At 43.3% G+C, this 12,976-nt stretch overlaps 1 protein-coding gene across 2 annotated transcripts in view; it reads right to left on the minus strand.

Moving 5' to 3' along the window:
* The window catches only part of Gng2 (G protein subunit gamma 2), a 105,044-nt gene extending 100,185 nt beyond the window's left edge, over positions 1 to 4,859 (minus strand). Inside the window, exon 1 of one of the 2 annotated variants that reach the window (XM_075949174.1) lies at positions 4,430 to 4,859. The gene's annotated coding sequence lies outside the window, so the exon portion shown is untranslated. The remainder of the gene's footprint in view (positions 1 to 4,429) is intronic. The other variant, XM_075949175.1, reaches the window with a different exon arrangement.
* Positions 4,860 to 12,976: the final 8,117 nt, after the last annotated feature.

The following is a 12,976-nucleotide window of genomic DNA, read 5'->3' on the forward strand; positions in this document are numbered from 1 at the left end:
ACTTGTACTCCTATCTCTATTCATATGTTAGAGTCTAAGCCTTAGTGTCATTGCACTGAAGTCAGAGGAGGAGGGACCTGTGCAGAGATGATCTGGTCATGCATGGGATTGATGCCCTTGGAGAAGTGGGCCTTCCTGAACATAGAGGAAACAAGAAAACAGCGTCTCAGAAGAGCAGGTCCTCACCTAATCCACTGGCACCATGATCCCCAATCTCCAGAATCAAAAACTGTGAGAAATGGATTTCTGGAGTTTATAAAAGGCCTGGTCTGTGATAATTTGTTATTGCAGTCTAAATGACCTAAGACAAATAAATACAAAAAGAAAATTTGAAATAAGAATTGAGGAAGCCACCAAGTCTCAGCACTTGGGAGGCAGAGACAGGTGGATCTCTGTGAGTTCAAGGCCAGCCTGGTCTCTAGAGTGAGTTTCAGGACAAGGATAGGCTCCAAAGCTACAGAGAAACCTTGTCTTGAAAAAGAAAAAAAAAATTGAGGAAGCCTCTAACATATGAACATATGTTAAAAAAAGGGAGGATTATACCAATTATAAGGAACAAAGTGAGCGAATAATGAATGGGGCTGTACAGATTTCACTACGGACAGAGTGAAAGTGAGATACAAAAGAAAAATAAGGAAAGAAGGAAGGAAGAAAAAGGAGGGAGGGGGCTTTCAAGAAACAATCGCTTGCCAACAGGGTGGCAAAGCACAAGGTGAAGCAGTCAGCCTAGCTTTCAGGCCCTCTCTCCTGCCTCAGAGCCTCGGCACAGAAGAGCTGAACATGAGAGTGAATGCCTGGCCCAACTAGGCCAACAAGGGTAGAGGAAGCAGTCAAGGCGCTGACTGGCATTTCAGTCTTCCCACTAAGCACTAGCTCTTCTGCTCATACTTGCCCAGAGATGGAAGGTTCCTTCTGCCTTACTTCAGACCTCTGCAGTAAAACTGCCTCAAAGAAACATGCAGTCAAGCCAAGATAACTGAACACCCTGTGCTGTTGATTCTGTTGTTTGTGTAGAGTGTGTATATGTTCATATGGAGTCACTTGAGGTTCTATGGCCATAGCCAGGAAAATGCAAACCCAATCACAAAGAGATTCCACTGTCCACCCTAGGGTGGCAATTAAAAACAAAATAAACTAAAAGAATCAGCCTCAGGTGATAGTTAAGATGTAGGTGAACTGGAACCACTGTGCCCTTCTGGTTGGATAGATGTCAAATTGTTTGGCTGCTATAGGAAACAATATGGTGGTACCTCAAAAACTGAACACAGAAACCACGGACTCTACAAATGTATATTCATCACAGTGTTGTTTGTAATAGCCAAAAACTGATCCAAGCATTCATCAAAGAATTAATGAACAAACAGCATGTGATAAATATAAGAGATGGGAAGTTATTCAGCTTAAAAAGGAGGAAATTCTGGCATGTGCTACAATAAGGACGAAACTTGGAGACAATATAGAAGATGAATTAAGTTCATTATGAAACACTGCATGATTCCTTCTCTATCAGGTTCTCAATCAAATTCATAGAGACAAAGTGCGATGGTGTTTGTCAGAGCCTGGGCTCCAGGGAAAAAGGAGAGTTACTATGTAATATTACTGATTTTCTGTTTTACAAGATTTAAAAAAGACAGGCTATGGTGGTGCACACCTTTAATCCCAACACTTGGGAGGCAGAAGCAGGTGGATCTCTGTGAGTTCGAGGCCAGCCTGGTCTACAGAGCAAGTTCCAGGACAGCCAGAGCTACACAGGGAAACCTTGTCTTGAAAAATAAATAAAATAAAAATAAAAAAGAATTCAGAAGTGGATGGTAATAAAATAGCACAATAATGTGGCTGTACTTAACACTACGGAACTTCATGCTTAAAAGTGAATAAAATGGGACATTTTGTGTTAAGAATATTCTTTACAATAAAGATATCTCTGTTCCCCCAGTCAGCAACAGAAACCAATACTAAGCTAACGTTTCCTCATGCCACTACAGAACACAATGACACTTCAACTTCTTTTTATAACCACACACAAAAGCAAAGTCCGCATCACATAAAGCCCTGACTATGTGCTGTTATCCCTTTTTCACAAGGAATTAACTACGTTCACAAATGACTGTACTGAGTCAGGTCATAAGAGGCAGTGGCAGGACCCAGGCAGACCATTCTGCCTCCAAAACCTGCGTTCTTGGCGCTATACGCCAGTCCTTTCTTTGCCCCACACTGATCTCTTGTGAACAGGTTTTCTGCTTTTAGATTTAAAAGTCAGCCCTGCCTTCTGAAGCAGGCAAAAAAAAAGTTATTCGATTAAGCTCATCACTATATACCCATCACACGAAGCCCAGGGCCAGCCATAAAACAAGGAGGCATGCTTCCATTCAATCACTGACCATATGTCAGAAGAGGGGAGAAAAAAAGCACATATTATTAAAATTTCAGTGTTTGTCCACTGCTTCTAGGGCCACCAAATATCTGGAGCAAAAGAATGCCTGCTAGTATTCTATCCAGGCAGAGGACTGGGAACAGTCTCATTGTGCATTGGAGAGGCAAGCCCATCTGTTTCTTGCTTAAGAAAGAGCCCTGCCTTCATCCTTACCCATCTGCTGCTCTGCACTCACGTTTTGCCTCAAGCTGGAATTTCACAATTAAGGAAGTGTTCCGTGCTGTGCAGAAAACAGGCGTCTCTTAGTTGTTCTCAGAAAGGTAGCAGGGGGCCCCTTGACTGTACTCTGCCTACTATGAGACATGGGGTGGGGGTAGGGTGGGAGGGTGAGTGAAGTGTAACACATTTTCTAGACATCCCCAAACAAAGCCGGGTGTTGGCATCATCTGGGGAACACAGGCTGTCGATGATCAGGGTAAAGGGAATGTCCTCCAAATAGCCCAGAGGCCCAGCTCCCTGTTTCATTTAGAGACACCAGGCTAAGTCTAGCCTCGGCCCCATCCAGAAGATCGGCGCTACATATTTTACCTTAGGATGCAGTGGGGACTGTGAAACCCTGACACAACTCGCTTTGATTAAATTTAAGGAATCCTTCCCAAGAGCCCCATGGTTACAGCAACTCCTACACATACTCAGGAAAATATAAATTTATTTCTTCAGTGTCCATGAAAGCTTCCTGTCTCAGAAAATGCACTGCTACTCCACAAAGTCTGAGAAACTAAATTAATTTCATAAAGATAGCAAAACAAAGCAGAATCCCAACCATATGGCTCCTTCAACTGACAATAGTGTTATCCCAAAAGTATATACTTTCTCCTTGGGGATACTTGGTTATTTAAAAATGTATTTTAATAATTCATGAGTGCCATTTTATTGTCTTCACTCTACCACCCGAGCTTCCTTCTTTGTTTTGAAAAATTATTTCTTTTCATTATATAAAGAAAGTAAAAAATTATTTTCATCAATGCTCTCTTGTGCTTAGCCACACACTTTCTGTTGGAGATATTTTTAAATTATGCCACAGTTTATTAAACTGTTTATCCTATATATTCTGCCAAAGTAAACTAGCAATCTCAGTTCAAGCCCATTAGACCTCTTTATTGCACTCTTACGTGTATCATTCACAAACACGAATGAGTTTCCAGTCCCAGACTCCTTATCAGCATCCACTACTCGGGGAAAATGCAGAATAAAAATTGTGCCCTGATTATATTACTTCAGTGTACAGCATACACAGACAAGGAGACACTTTGATATTATCTCTGTCTGGAATTAGCAATCGCTTTGATCTAGAGATGAATAAATACAGGCATAGAATCCTATATTCACACACCGGTATCCGATTTGGGGCAAGTTACCATCTCTAGTAGGTCCATGATCCTTTGAACTAGGATGCAACTTTAGGTTAAGACCTAGCTGGCTCTGAGGTTACCCTGCAAGCAGCTGCACAGAGCAAAGAGAGGAAGACACTGGTTCCTTAGTGGTAAATAATGCCTGCCCCTCACTCGCGAAATCTGAGCTTTTGTTGGAAAAAAAAAATCTATATACAAAAGGACCCAAACTCCCCAAAGCCAAAGCACAGCCATAGTGTTGCAAAGAAATATATGAATGTGCTTAACGTCTTTCACTACTTACACCCCAAAGCAAGGGACTGCCACGCTCGGATGCCCAGACTGCAGCTTCACAGCCCAGCTGACTGCAACTCAATCCTGCCTGGCAGCCGGGCTAGCTAAGCAAACCACTTCTTACATTCAGCGTGTTTTCCCAAACACTGAGGGTGGTTCCCCACACCCTAAACAAAATGTTTCACAAATCTGACCATCCTTCTTGGGAAAATAAATAAATGAATAAAACTAAAAGCCCCATCTGAACCACTTTCCCAAAAGCCTGAAACAATGTCCCTCGATTCCCGAAGAAATCCACCCTAAAGCCCACAGGCGCGGTCATTTTATCTCTATTCAAAAGGAGCTACATGATAAAAAACGTGTCCTTTACCTTGCTTGGCTCCCGAGGCTTGGTTAGAGAGCAGCTTCTTCTGGCGGAGCTGATGGGTGGTGAGTTTGGCCCGCCCAGCCCAGCCCAGCCCAGCCCCCGCACAGCCCAGCCTTGCCGTAGTAGGAGTTGCCCACCAAGCGGCGTCGAGTGTCTGTCTGTGTAGCAGCCACCACAGCCCAGGCGTGAGTCCCCACCCAGCTTTGTCTTCAATCATAATTTCTACAGGAAGCAGCGCATCTCCCACTTCCTCCTCTCTTAGTATAGGGTAGCAAGCCAGCTTTCTTGTTTGTCTCTCACTCCACTTCAGGGCTTCTTCTAAGTGACTTTGCCTACGACTGAGGGTAATTTGGCTCTAATCCCCTGAACTCCTTTGTTCCAGCGCCCCTCCACCCCCACCTCCCTACTCGCTGTCTTCTTTCCCTGACTCATCCCCCGAGCTTCATCTCCCAGCAGCATCCACAGACTGCCTCAGTGGGTCTCCTTCTCAACACCTAAGCTGCTTTCTTATTCTGAATCGCAGCTGCTGTTTTTATTGAGTCAGTGGCCCCATCAGCTCTGGTCCTGAGATCCGGCTCCAATCTCCACAGCTCCTTCTGATTTATAGCCTATCCGCATTCCGAGGTAGCTTGCAGCTTCTTGCTGCCGAATTTTTCCTTTGTGGCCAACCTTCCAGAAGCTTCATTCCCCCAAGGTCTCCCTACCACTGAGATTTTATTTAACCCATATGCTTAGAAAATAATGACCCCACAGGACTTCTGGGACATGGAAACGAAGCCAAGTCCTGCAATGCTGAGGTAGACTTCTCAGTGAAAACAGGCAAAAATTAAAAAAAAAAAAAAAAGATGAATGAAGGGAGTGGGTGATCCCCAGTGGTCTGGATTCCCAGCCTAGAAACATCCCCTCTTCTACCACCCATGCACTTATCGGTAGGACTGAGAGGGTCTTCATGGCCTCTCGTCCCCTTCATGGTTGGTGTCATGGATAAAGGTAGAACTTCTAGGCAGTCTGTTCTTCAGAGTTAGAATCTAAGCTATCGTCCCTGCCTGTGAACTTAGACAAATTACTTTTATATGTGCCTCAGTTTTTCCACTTGCAAAAAACAAGTTGATCGTAGCATATTTCACAGTGAAAAATCTAAGAACTAAATAAGACCAGACAGACACATAATGCATCATCTCATAGTTCTAGGAACAGGAAATACTCAGTACATAACAAGTGCATATTATATATAGGAGTTTGAAACTCAGATGTGACAAGTGACTTGAACAGCCAAACCAGGACCAGTGTTTGTTCCGCTGGCTCCCCCACAGTTCTGTTCACAGCTGACCCTGATGCTCATTGTAACAATACAGTCAAGGCTTGAGTCATTCTTGATTAAGGAAACTAGTTTAAACACCCACAGGGGTGTTAATCTTTTGATTAACAAATCACTAGGAATTAAGTCTACTGCCTTCTAATTCATCCTCTTCCATCTCTGCTCGTAAAGGCCACCGTAGGTTGAGCTGCCCAGCTCAAGGAGCGGGCAACCAAACTCCTCAAACTAAAGCACTAGCTGTTAAGATCGTTTCAGCTAGTTGTAGCAGCTTCTTTTTTCGGGAGACAGAAGTCCATGGTGTGTGTAGTAGCTCAGCCAGGGGAAGAGATTAATCCATTTTAGAGCTCAAACACAAGCATAGGAAACCCTGACACCGGGTCTACAAAGTATCCATTTCAGGGGAACGTGGTAGCATTTTACCTCATGTGGAATGTGTATGCCATCAATTGTCAGATGCAAGCTGCCTTACATACATTTGATGACATGTATAGGGCTAATGGGGACACAAAGGACATCATTTTAGCCTGATGTCTGTCCTGCATTTTTGAGCATTCTGGCTAAATTGGAATTCTAGACATAACTTTTACCGGAAGCTTATTCCTCTTTCTATTCTCGCCATTTCTTTTTAGTGAGGCACATCAACCAACTGTACACACAGTACTAGGATGACCTCAGACCCCTTTTTCTTTGCTATTTCAAAGTAAATCAGTCTTTGATTGTCACCTCCAAGTTACCTCCTTACTCAAGATATTCCTTTCTTTTTCCCTACCGCCACCTTCTGTCCTCCCTCCTTTGGGTTTTCTATGCAACTGCAATGTTCCCTTCTACCTCCAGCCATTCTTCTAAGTCATCCTCACCAGAGTTACAGTTTCAAAATGAAGAGTTGACCTGCCCTGTTTTCATCCCTCCCTTTCTGCCCTTCCCATGGCTTATGAGACACAGGCCTAAACCCCTCTGCACAGTACACAGTGACGCTCCCCACAGGATATCACCAGTCCACACTCCAGCCTTATTGCCTCTTTCAATCCCATGTCTACCTTCCCAGTGGGTGAATGGTAGAGCCTGCTTCCCACCCTCCACCTCTGTACCTTGGCACCTACCATTCCGATCTCTACACACACCCTCATCCTTCTCCCCATGATAGTATTCTGGGAAGCCCTGTTTATCACTCAAGACAACCTTTCGTACAAGTCTTCTTTGATAGCTTATTTTTGTTATCAGCTTGACTGGGTTTAAAATCACCTGGGAAAAATCTGTGGATGTGTCTGTGAAGGCATTTCTAGGGGTGCCTAACTGAGAGTAGAAGGTAAACCCAGAATGTGGGGCACACTATTCCCTGGGATGGGAGCCCAGAGTGAATTAAAAGGGAAAAGGAGGAAGGCAGGCTGAGATCCAACTCTCATGTCTTCCTGCTTCCTATAACCAGATGCTGCATACTTCCTCCACCATTCTGTCCCAACCATGACAGATGTGAACCATCCCTCTGAATGTGAACCACCATAGACCCCTCCTTCTTTAAGTTGCTTTTATCACAGCAGTGAGAAAAGAAAAAAATCCCCAGCCATGTAAGCAGAGCCAGTGCTCTCCTCTGCCAGGGCGTCCTGCCATGTGGCTTCAACCTTAGTTGTTTTAATGCTGATCTGCTGTATACCTGTCCCAGCCCTCTGGTGTGGGCCCCTTGTGTTTTCTTAACTAATGTAGCAGGTAGTTCAACAGTCGTGGCAGAAATTCCCAAGCTTTTGTATTTCTTTGGGTACCTTGGAAGGGGGTCAGGAAGAAAGCTTGAAATGAGAACTTGGTGCAGACCCCACCCCCAGCAAAACTGCAGGAAACCATGTTAGTACACACCAAATTCTGAACATTTGTTGTGGCCACATACCTGACAGAAGCAATGTAAGGTATGAGAAATTTATTTTGCCTTATGGTTAGATATACTCCATCTTCATGGGGGAAACATGGTGGCTGACGTGGCTGGTTGCATGGAGGCAGGAGCTTGCCGAGCAGCTTGCTCACATTTTGGTGGGTTGCCATAATCCAACTACTTCCCTTCAGCTGGGAACAAAACCTTCAACACATCAGACTTTGAGGAAACTCTTGAGACACCAGTCATAATGAGTTTATTCTGACTAGCCAATGTCTCCACAATGCCTAGTGCACTGTAGACATTAAATTGTTGGTAAGTTGACGAAGAACCCCAGAAATAAGAGAGACAAGTTATTATACTAAGGGAATGATGAAGTCTAGTGTTGGTGAGACTCATAGCTCCTAGGCTATGATGGCCCAGTGGGTAACGTATTTTCCACATAAGAATAACCACCTTGAGTTCAGTCTTTGGAACCTACATAAAGGTAGAGGAAGAGAACCAACTCCCAAAAGTTGTCCTCTGATGCCCACACAAGCACTAGAGCTGGTACACACTCACGTGTACCCCCGTCCCCACAAACACACACCACTATTGCTACTTTTAATAGTAATAAAAAGTATCAAGAGGTAAAGGGTTGCTGGTGAGGACTTCTGTGTGTCTGGTGTGCAGCAATGAATCTGTGGCCATGGCATCAAGTCATGCCTTCTGATACTAGATTCTCTCCCTCATCCAAAGAAATTGCTTTATACCCTGAGGGTTTGGTTTCTCCCACTTGGTACCTGGCAAGTGGTTCATCTACACTGTGTCTTTGGGGACTGAGACAGGAGAAACTTATCCTTACAAGGATAGATGTCGCCATATTTGGATTCATCAGCTGGAGTCACTCCCCGCTGCTAATGAAGACATGCTTTCGTACTACGAGCTGGTCTCTCCCTTGCATCTGTCACTGCATGTCAATAAGCTTCCACATCTCATCTGTCCTGCGAAGGACAAGAAATTCCCCTAGGTGCTGTTGGCATATTTCTAGAAGGACAAGAAGAATTTGTCTCCTAAGGATCCACTTTAAAATAAGATCTCCAAAAAGATAACTCCAAAATGACAGCCATACAAACAAAACACAATTTAATGTGTTCTTATTTTAAGAGGGAGAAATGTAAATAGTTACTTCTAAACTTCATCACCTTCTTCCACCTGAGACAAAGTAATGCAATTTTCAAATGAAAGTAGAAGAAACTGAGGAGGGAAAATAGACAACACATAGCAGCTAATAACAAGGGGCCCAGAGACAAAACTGAGTTCACCAATAGTATGATTTCACTCTTTTTTGTTTTTGTTTTGTTTTGTTTTCTGTTTTTCAAGACAGGGTTTCTCTGTAGCTTTGGTTCCTGTCCTGAACTAGCTCTTGTAGACCAGGCTGGACTCGAACTCACAGAGCTCCATCTGCCTCCACCTCCCAAATTCTGGGATTAAAGGCGTGCGCCACAACCTTCCAGCTGATTTCACTCTTTAGGTGGAAAAGAAGAAAATAAATTCAGTTTAAAAGGAATTGAAATATTGCTGGAATTAGTCACTTAGTAGCACTTACTTTTTTTTAAAAAAAAAATTGGGTTTAATTATATGCTCAAACATGCAAATACTTATTAGGAACTTACTAAGAAACAAAATAGAATATGTCACTTGTTTCATGAAGTTTATATGATCAAAGGGAATCAACAAAGAAAATCGTTAACAGATAAATATCTATCATGTAACATTAAACCCTGTGGAGGAAAATGAAGTACTAAAGGGGGACAGAGTAGCAGGAACGCATGCTCTATTTTAAGTGATATGGTCTTCAAAGGGTGCTGACTGTGCTGGGTTTTTTTTTTTCTTTGATCTTTCTCTTCCCCTGATCTTTCTAATCCATTTTCTGGTTTTCTGTGCTCTGTCCTCTGCCTACAGAGTTTTTAAGATGGGTCTTCCATCATGACTATTCTTACCATTTCTGGTCACACTTGCATCGAACTTACCTGTGTGACTCATGAGTGTAAGCCACAAAATGTACTAGAGTTCCCATGGTGGCCTCTCAGATCAACCAGTCACAGGGGCTGGCTGTCATGTTCTGAGGACATCCACGCAGCCCTATGGAGAGAGAAAGACTCTCAGATCCCCTGTCAAGAGCCAGCAGAGTCCTGATAGCCTTGTCAGTGAGTCACTTTGGGAGTAGACTCTCCAATAGGGACAAAACTTCAAATAACTGACATTCTGACTATATAGCATCTGGTGAGAAGGGGCCTGGAAATACAAAGATTGGCTCCCAAACTCCTGACCCACAGAAACTATAAGAAATAGTTGATATTTATGGCTTTTCCATCTCCTGTGTTAGGGAAAATTCACTGTGCAAAAACTCTGTCACTCCAGCTCTTTCTGCCTCTGCTTTCTGTCTGTGTTTGGCCAGTGGGCAGAAAGTGAGGTCAGCATGTTCCTTAACACATTGCTCTGGTTCTGATTTCCTTCCACAAAAGCCACAAGTCCTTGGTCATGCCCACTGTTTCGAGGACAGCAGCTGTTTCCGCTCCTGCAGCCCTAGCTCCTTCACGTCTGGATTCGGCACTGAATGTTGCTGTGTGTGGTTCCCTTAACCCTGCACACACCTCTGTGACTAGTCCTGCCACTTTTGCAAAATAAAATAAAATGTCTGCCCTCTGTTTCCAGGGTGATAGAAATGAGTGTTCTTCTTATGATAGGGTCTCTGAAAAAGTAACTGGGGTGGGGTGGCTCTAATTTCCAGGGCACAATGTTCAACAAGTATGAAGGCCCTGGGATCAGCAGATGTTTTCAAGGAACACAGAAGAGTAAAAATGGGCAAGGAACGCACAAATAGAAGAGACTTAGGGTGTGAGAATGGGACATCGTCAGGAGCCACATCTGAACAGGTTTGGTGGTGATAGTGAGTGAGTGTGATGCTCAGTAAGCGGGTGGAGCAGGGTGGCATGGTCTGAATTGCCTGACACGATGACAATGCAGATTTTCAAAAAGGGAACTGCAAGTATAATCAGAAGCTTTTCGTTGCTGTTGTTTGTTAATTTATTTAGAAAGATGTGGGAGCATGGTTCAGGGTGACAGATAATAAGGGTACAGAGAAAGAGTCAGGGTATATTTTCAAAATAAGGTTGTGAGAATCTGTTGCTAAATTGAATGTGAGAGAAGGAGAGTAGGAGGAAGAGAGGTTCAAAGTGAATGATGGAAGTTGGAGCCCTAGGCAGAGATGAAAACAGGGTGGAGGGGACAGTGTCAACAATTTCCTCATCTCAGCCTGTAAGGGGAAAAGAACAACCTACTTTTCTTTTTTAAGGAAGATGGTATTTTACTATCTCTTGGCTTGTTCCAATAAAAAACTTTAAGAGCAAATAATGTTTCCTCAACTTTAGAGCTGGATGGACTCTTCCTATAAAAGTCACACCAGTAAATCCAGGAAGTAAGTCTGTGCCCAACCGGGTCTAGATTCCTCTTTGTTACCAACATAAATCTGCCCATAGCTGGATGGTTCTGCCCCATTTTCCTCACTGAAGAGTCTAATCACCAGGCCTATAGAAAAGACATCATCCTGCTTAGCCTCATCCACTTTGGATTTGAAAGCCGATTGCTTTCAACTCCTACACCAGTGCTTCTCAACTTCCTAACGCTATACAGTTCCCCATGTTGTGGTGACCCCCAACCTTAAAGTTATTCCGACGCTACTTCGTAACTGTAACTTTGCTACTGCTATGAAATGTATTGTAAATATCTGATCCGCAGGATCTCTGATATGCGGCCTCTGTAATAGGATCGTTTGATGCCCCCACAGATTGAGAACCACTGTCCTTAATAAACGTGACAGGAAAGAAGACTCAGCAGATACTTCTGCTTTTCTCAGGTCAGCACCCTTATCTCTGTTTCCACACAGCCATAAAAGCAGAACAACAGAGACGAACTCTCCTCATACAGCAAGGATACCTGCCTTTTCCTGTAGACTACTAGTTTCCGACCGCATTGGTCCAGCTGATCACAAACTTTCTTTAGCTTGCTCGACTTGTCAGAGCCCTGGGTGCTAGGCAGAGGTGAGAAGGAGAAGCCCTCTACCCTCTATGGCATCTGCAACAAGCCCAGCACCTTCCTGCTTGATGATGCCAGCACACACACAAAGGCCTGTCTTGAGGCCAGGGTTTGGGGGCCTTCCTTCCTTCCTCACTCCCTTCCTTCCTTCCTTTTTCTTTCTTTTGGTTGCTGTTTTCAGAGTGACCTTTGTCTAAAAATTTTGTAGGCTTCCAGTAAGGGACACAGCCTACTGTGATAAATGGACCTTTCCCTTCCCCCACTCTGGTTACCACGGCAACGCCGAATGACTGATTTCCTGGTTGCCATGTAAATGCAGTGGGATCCCAGCCTGCTCTATCACACAAAGACGTCAGTAATAAAAGCAAGGAAACAAAACCGAATGAAAATCATATTCGAAAAGACAATTTCATTGCCAGTTTTCTTGTATCACACAAAAAGCGAGGGAAGGAGCCAAATGTAGTTAGAAATAGTGCTCCCGCCAAGGTGGGGGAGTGTATCGGTCCCACATTGATGGGAAGACTGAGAAAGAAGGGGGAAATCCCCAGCAGTTGGCATGGCGACAGGAAGAAGGATGCCTTTCTCAGGTGGCTGGAGCCCTCCAGCAATCAGTCCCACCAGGAGGAAATCTGAAAGACATGGAAAAATTAAGTTAGATTCAAAGCAAAACAAAGGACAGCTCTTATAAACCCTTTTCATAATGCTTTTGATTATTTAAGGTTAAAAGAACAGAGTGGAGATTCCAAATTGCTTTCATTTCATGTTTGGTCATGTGGAATTTTATTTCTATCCAATAATTTTGTAAATTAACCACAAAACATTAACTATGTTTCTCCCTTTTATTGATATGTAACTCCCTGATTAAAACTGTGTACCAAAAATTGGTCAATCTAGATTTCTCTAATATCATAGCCTGAATATTTACCTTAGTAAATCCATAATGCACTTGTTTGAGGAGAAAAATGTAAAGTATGTATTACTCTAAGTATGCATAAAAACCTAAAATTGTTGATACTTCATCTGAACTTTTCATCATGTATTACAGAAATATATGGTTTAAAATCATTTTTTTCCTTTTCTACAAAGTATCTTCTTGCCTTTTGACAAATTCTTCATGTTTTTAAAATCTAACTTGGTAGAGTTTTCCTAGATTTTCTAAAATACACACTGATAAACTGATGGAACCACAAGGTCCCTTCGTAAAATCTGTCTTATCAGAGTTGATGCAGCAGTGAATTCCAACCTCTCCTTTTTCAGATGTTGGTACCTGAGTCACCAAATAGACCTCAGAGCC

The sequence above is a fragment of the Microtus pennsylvanicus genome, chromosome 15 (genome assembly GCF_037038515.1).
Source record: "Microtus pennsylvanicus isolate mMicPen1 chromosome 15, mMicPen1.hap1, whole genome shotgun sequence".
Classification (NCBI taxonomy): domain Eukaryota; kingdom Metazoa; phylum Chordata; class Mammalia; order Rodentia; family Cricetidae; genus Microtus; species Microtus pennsylvanicus.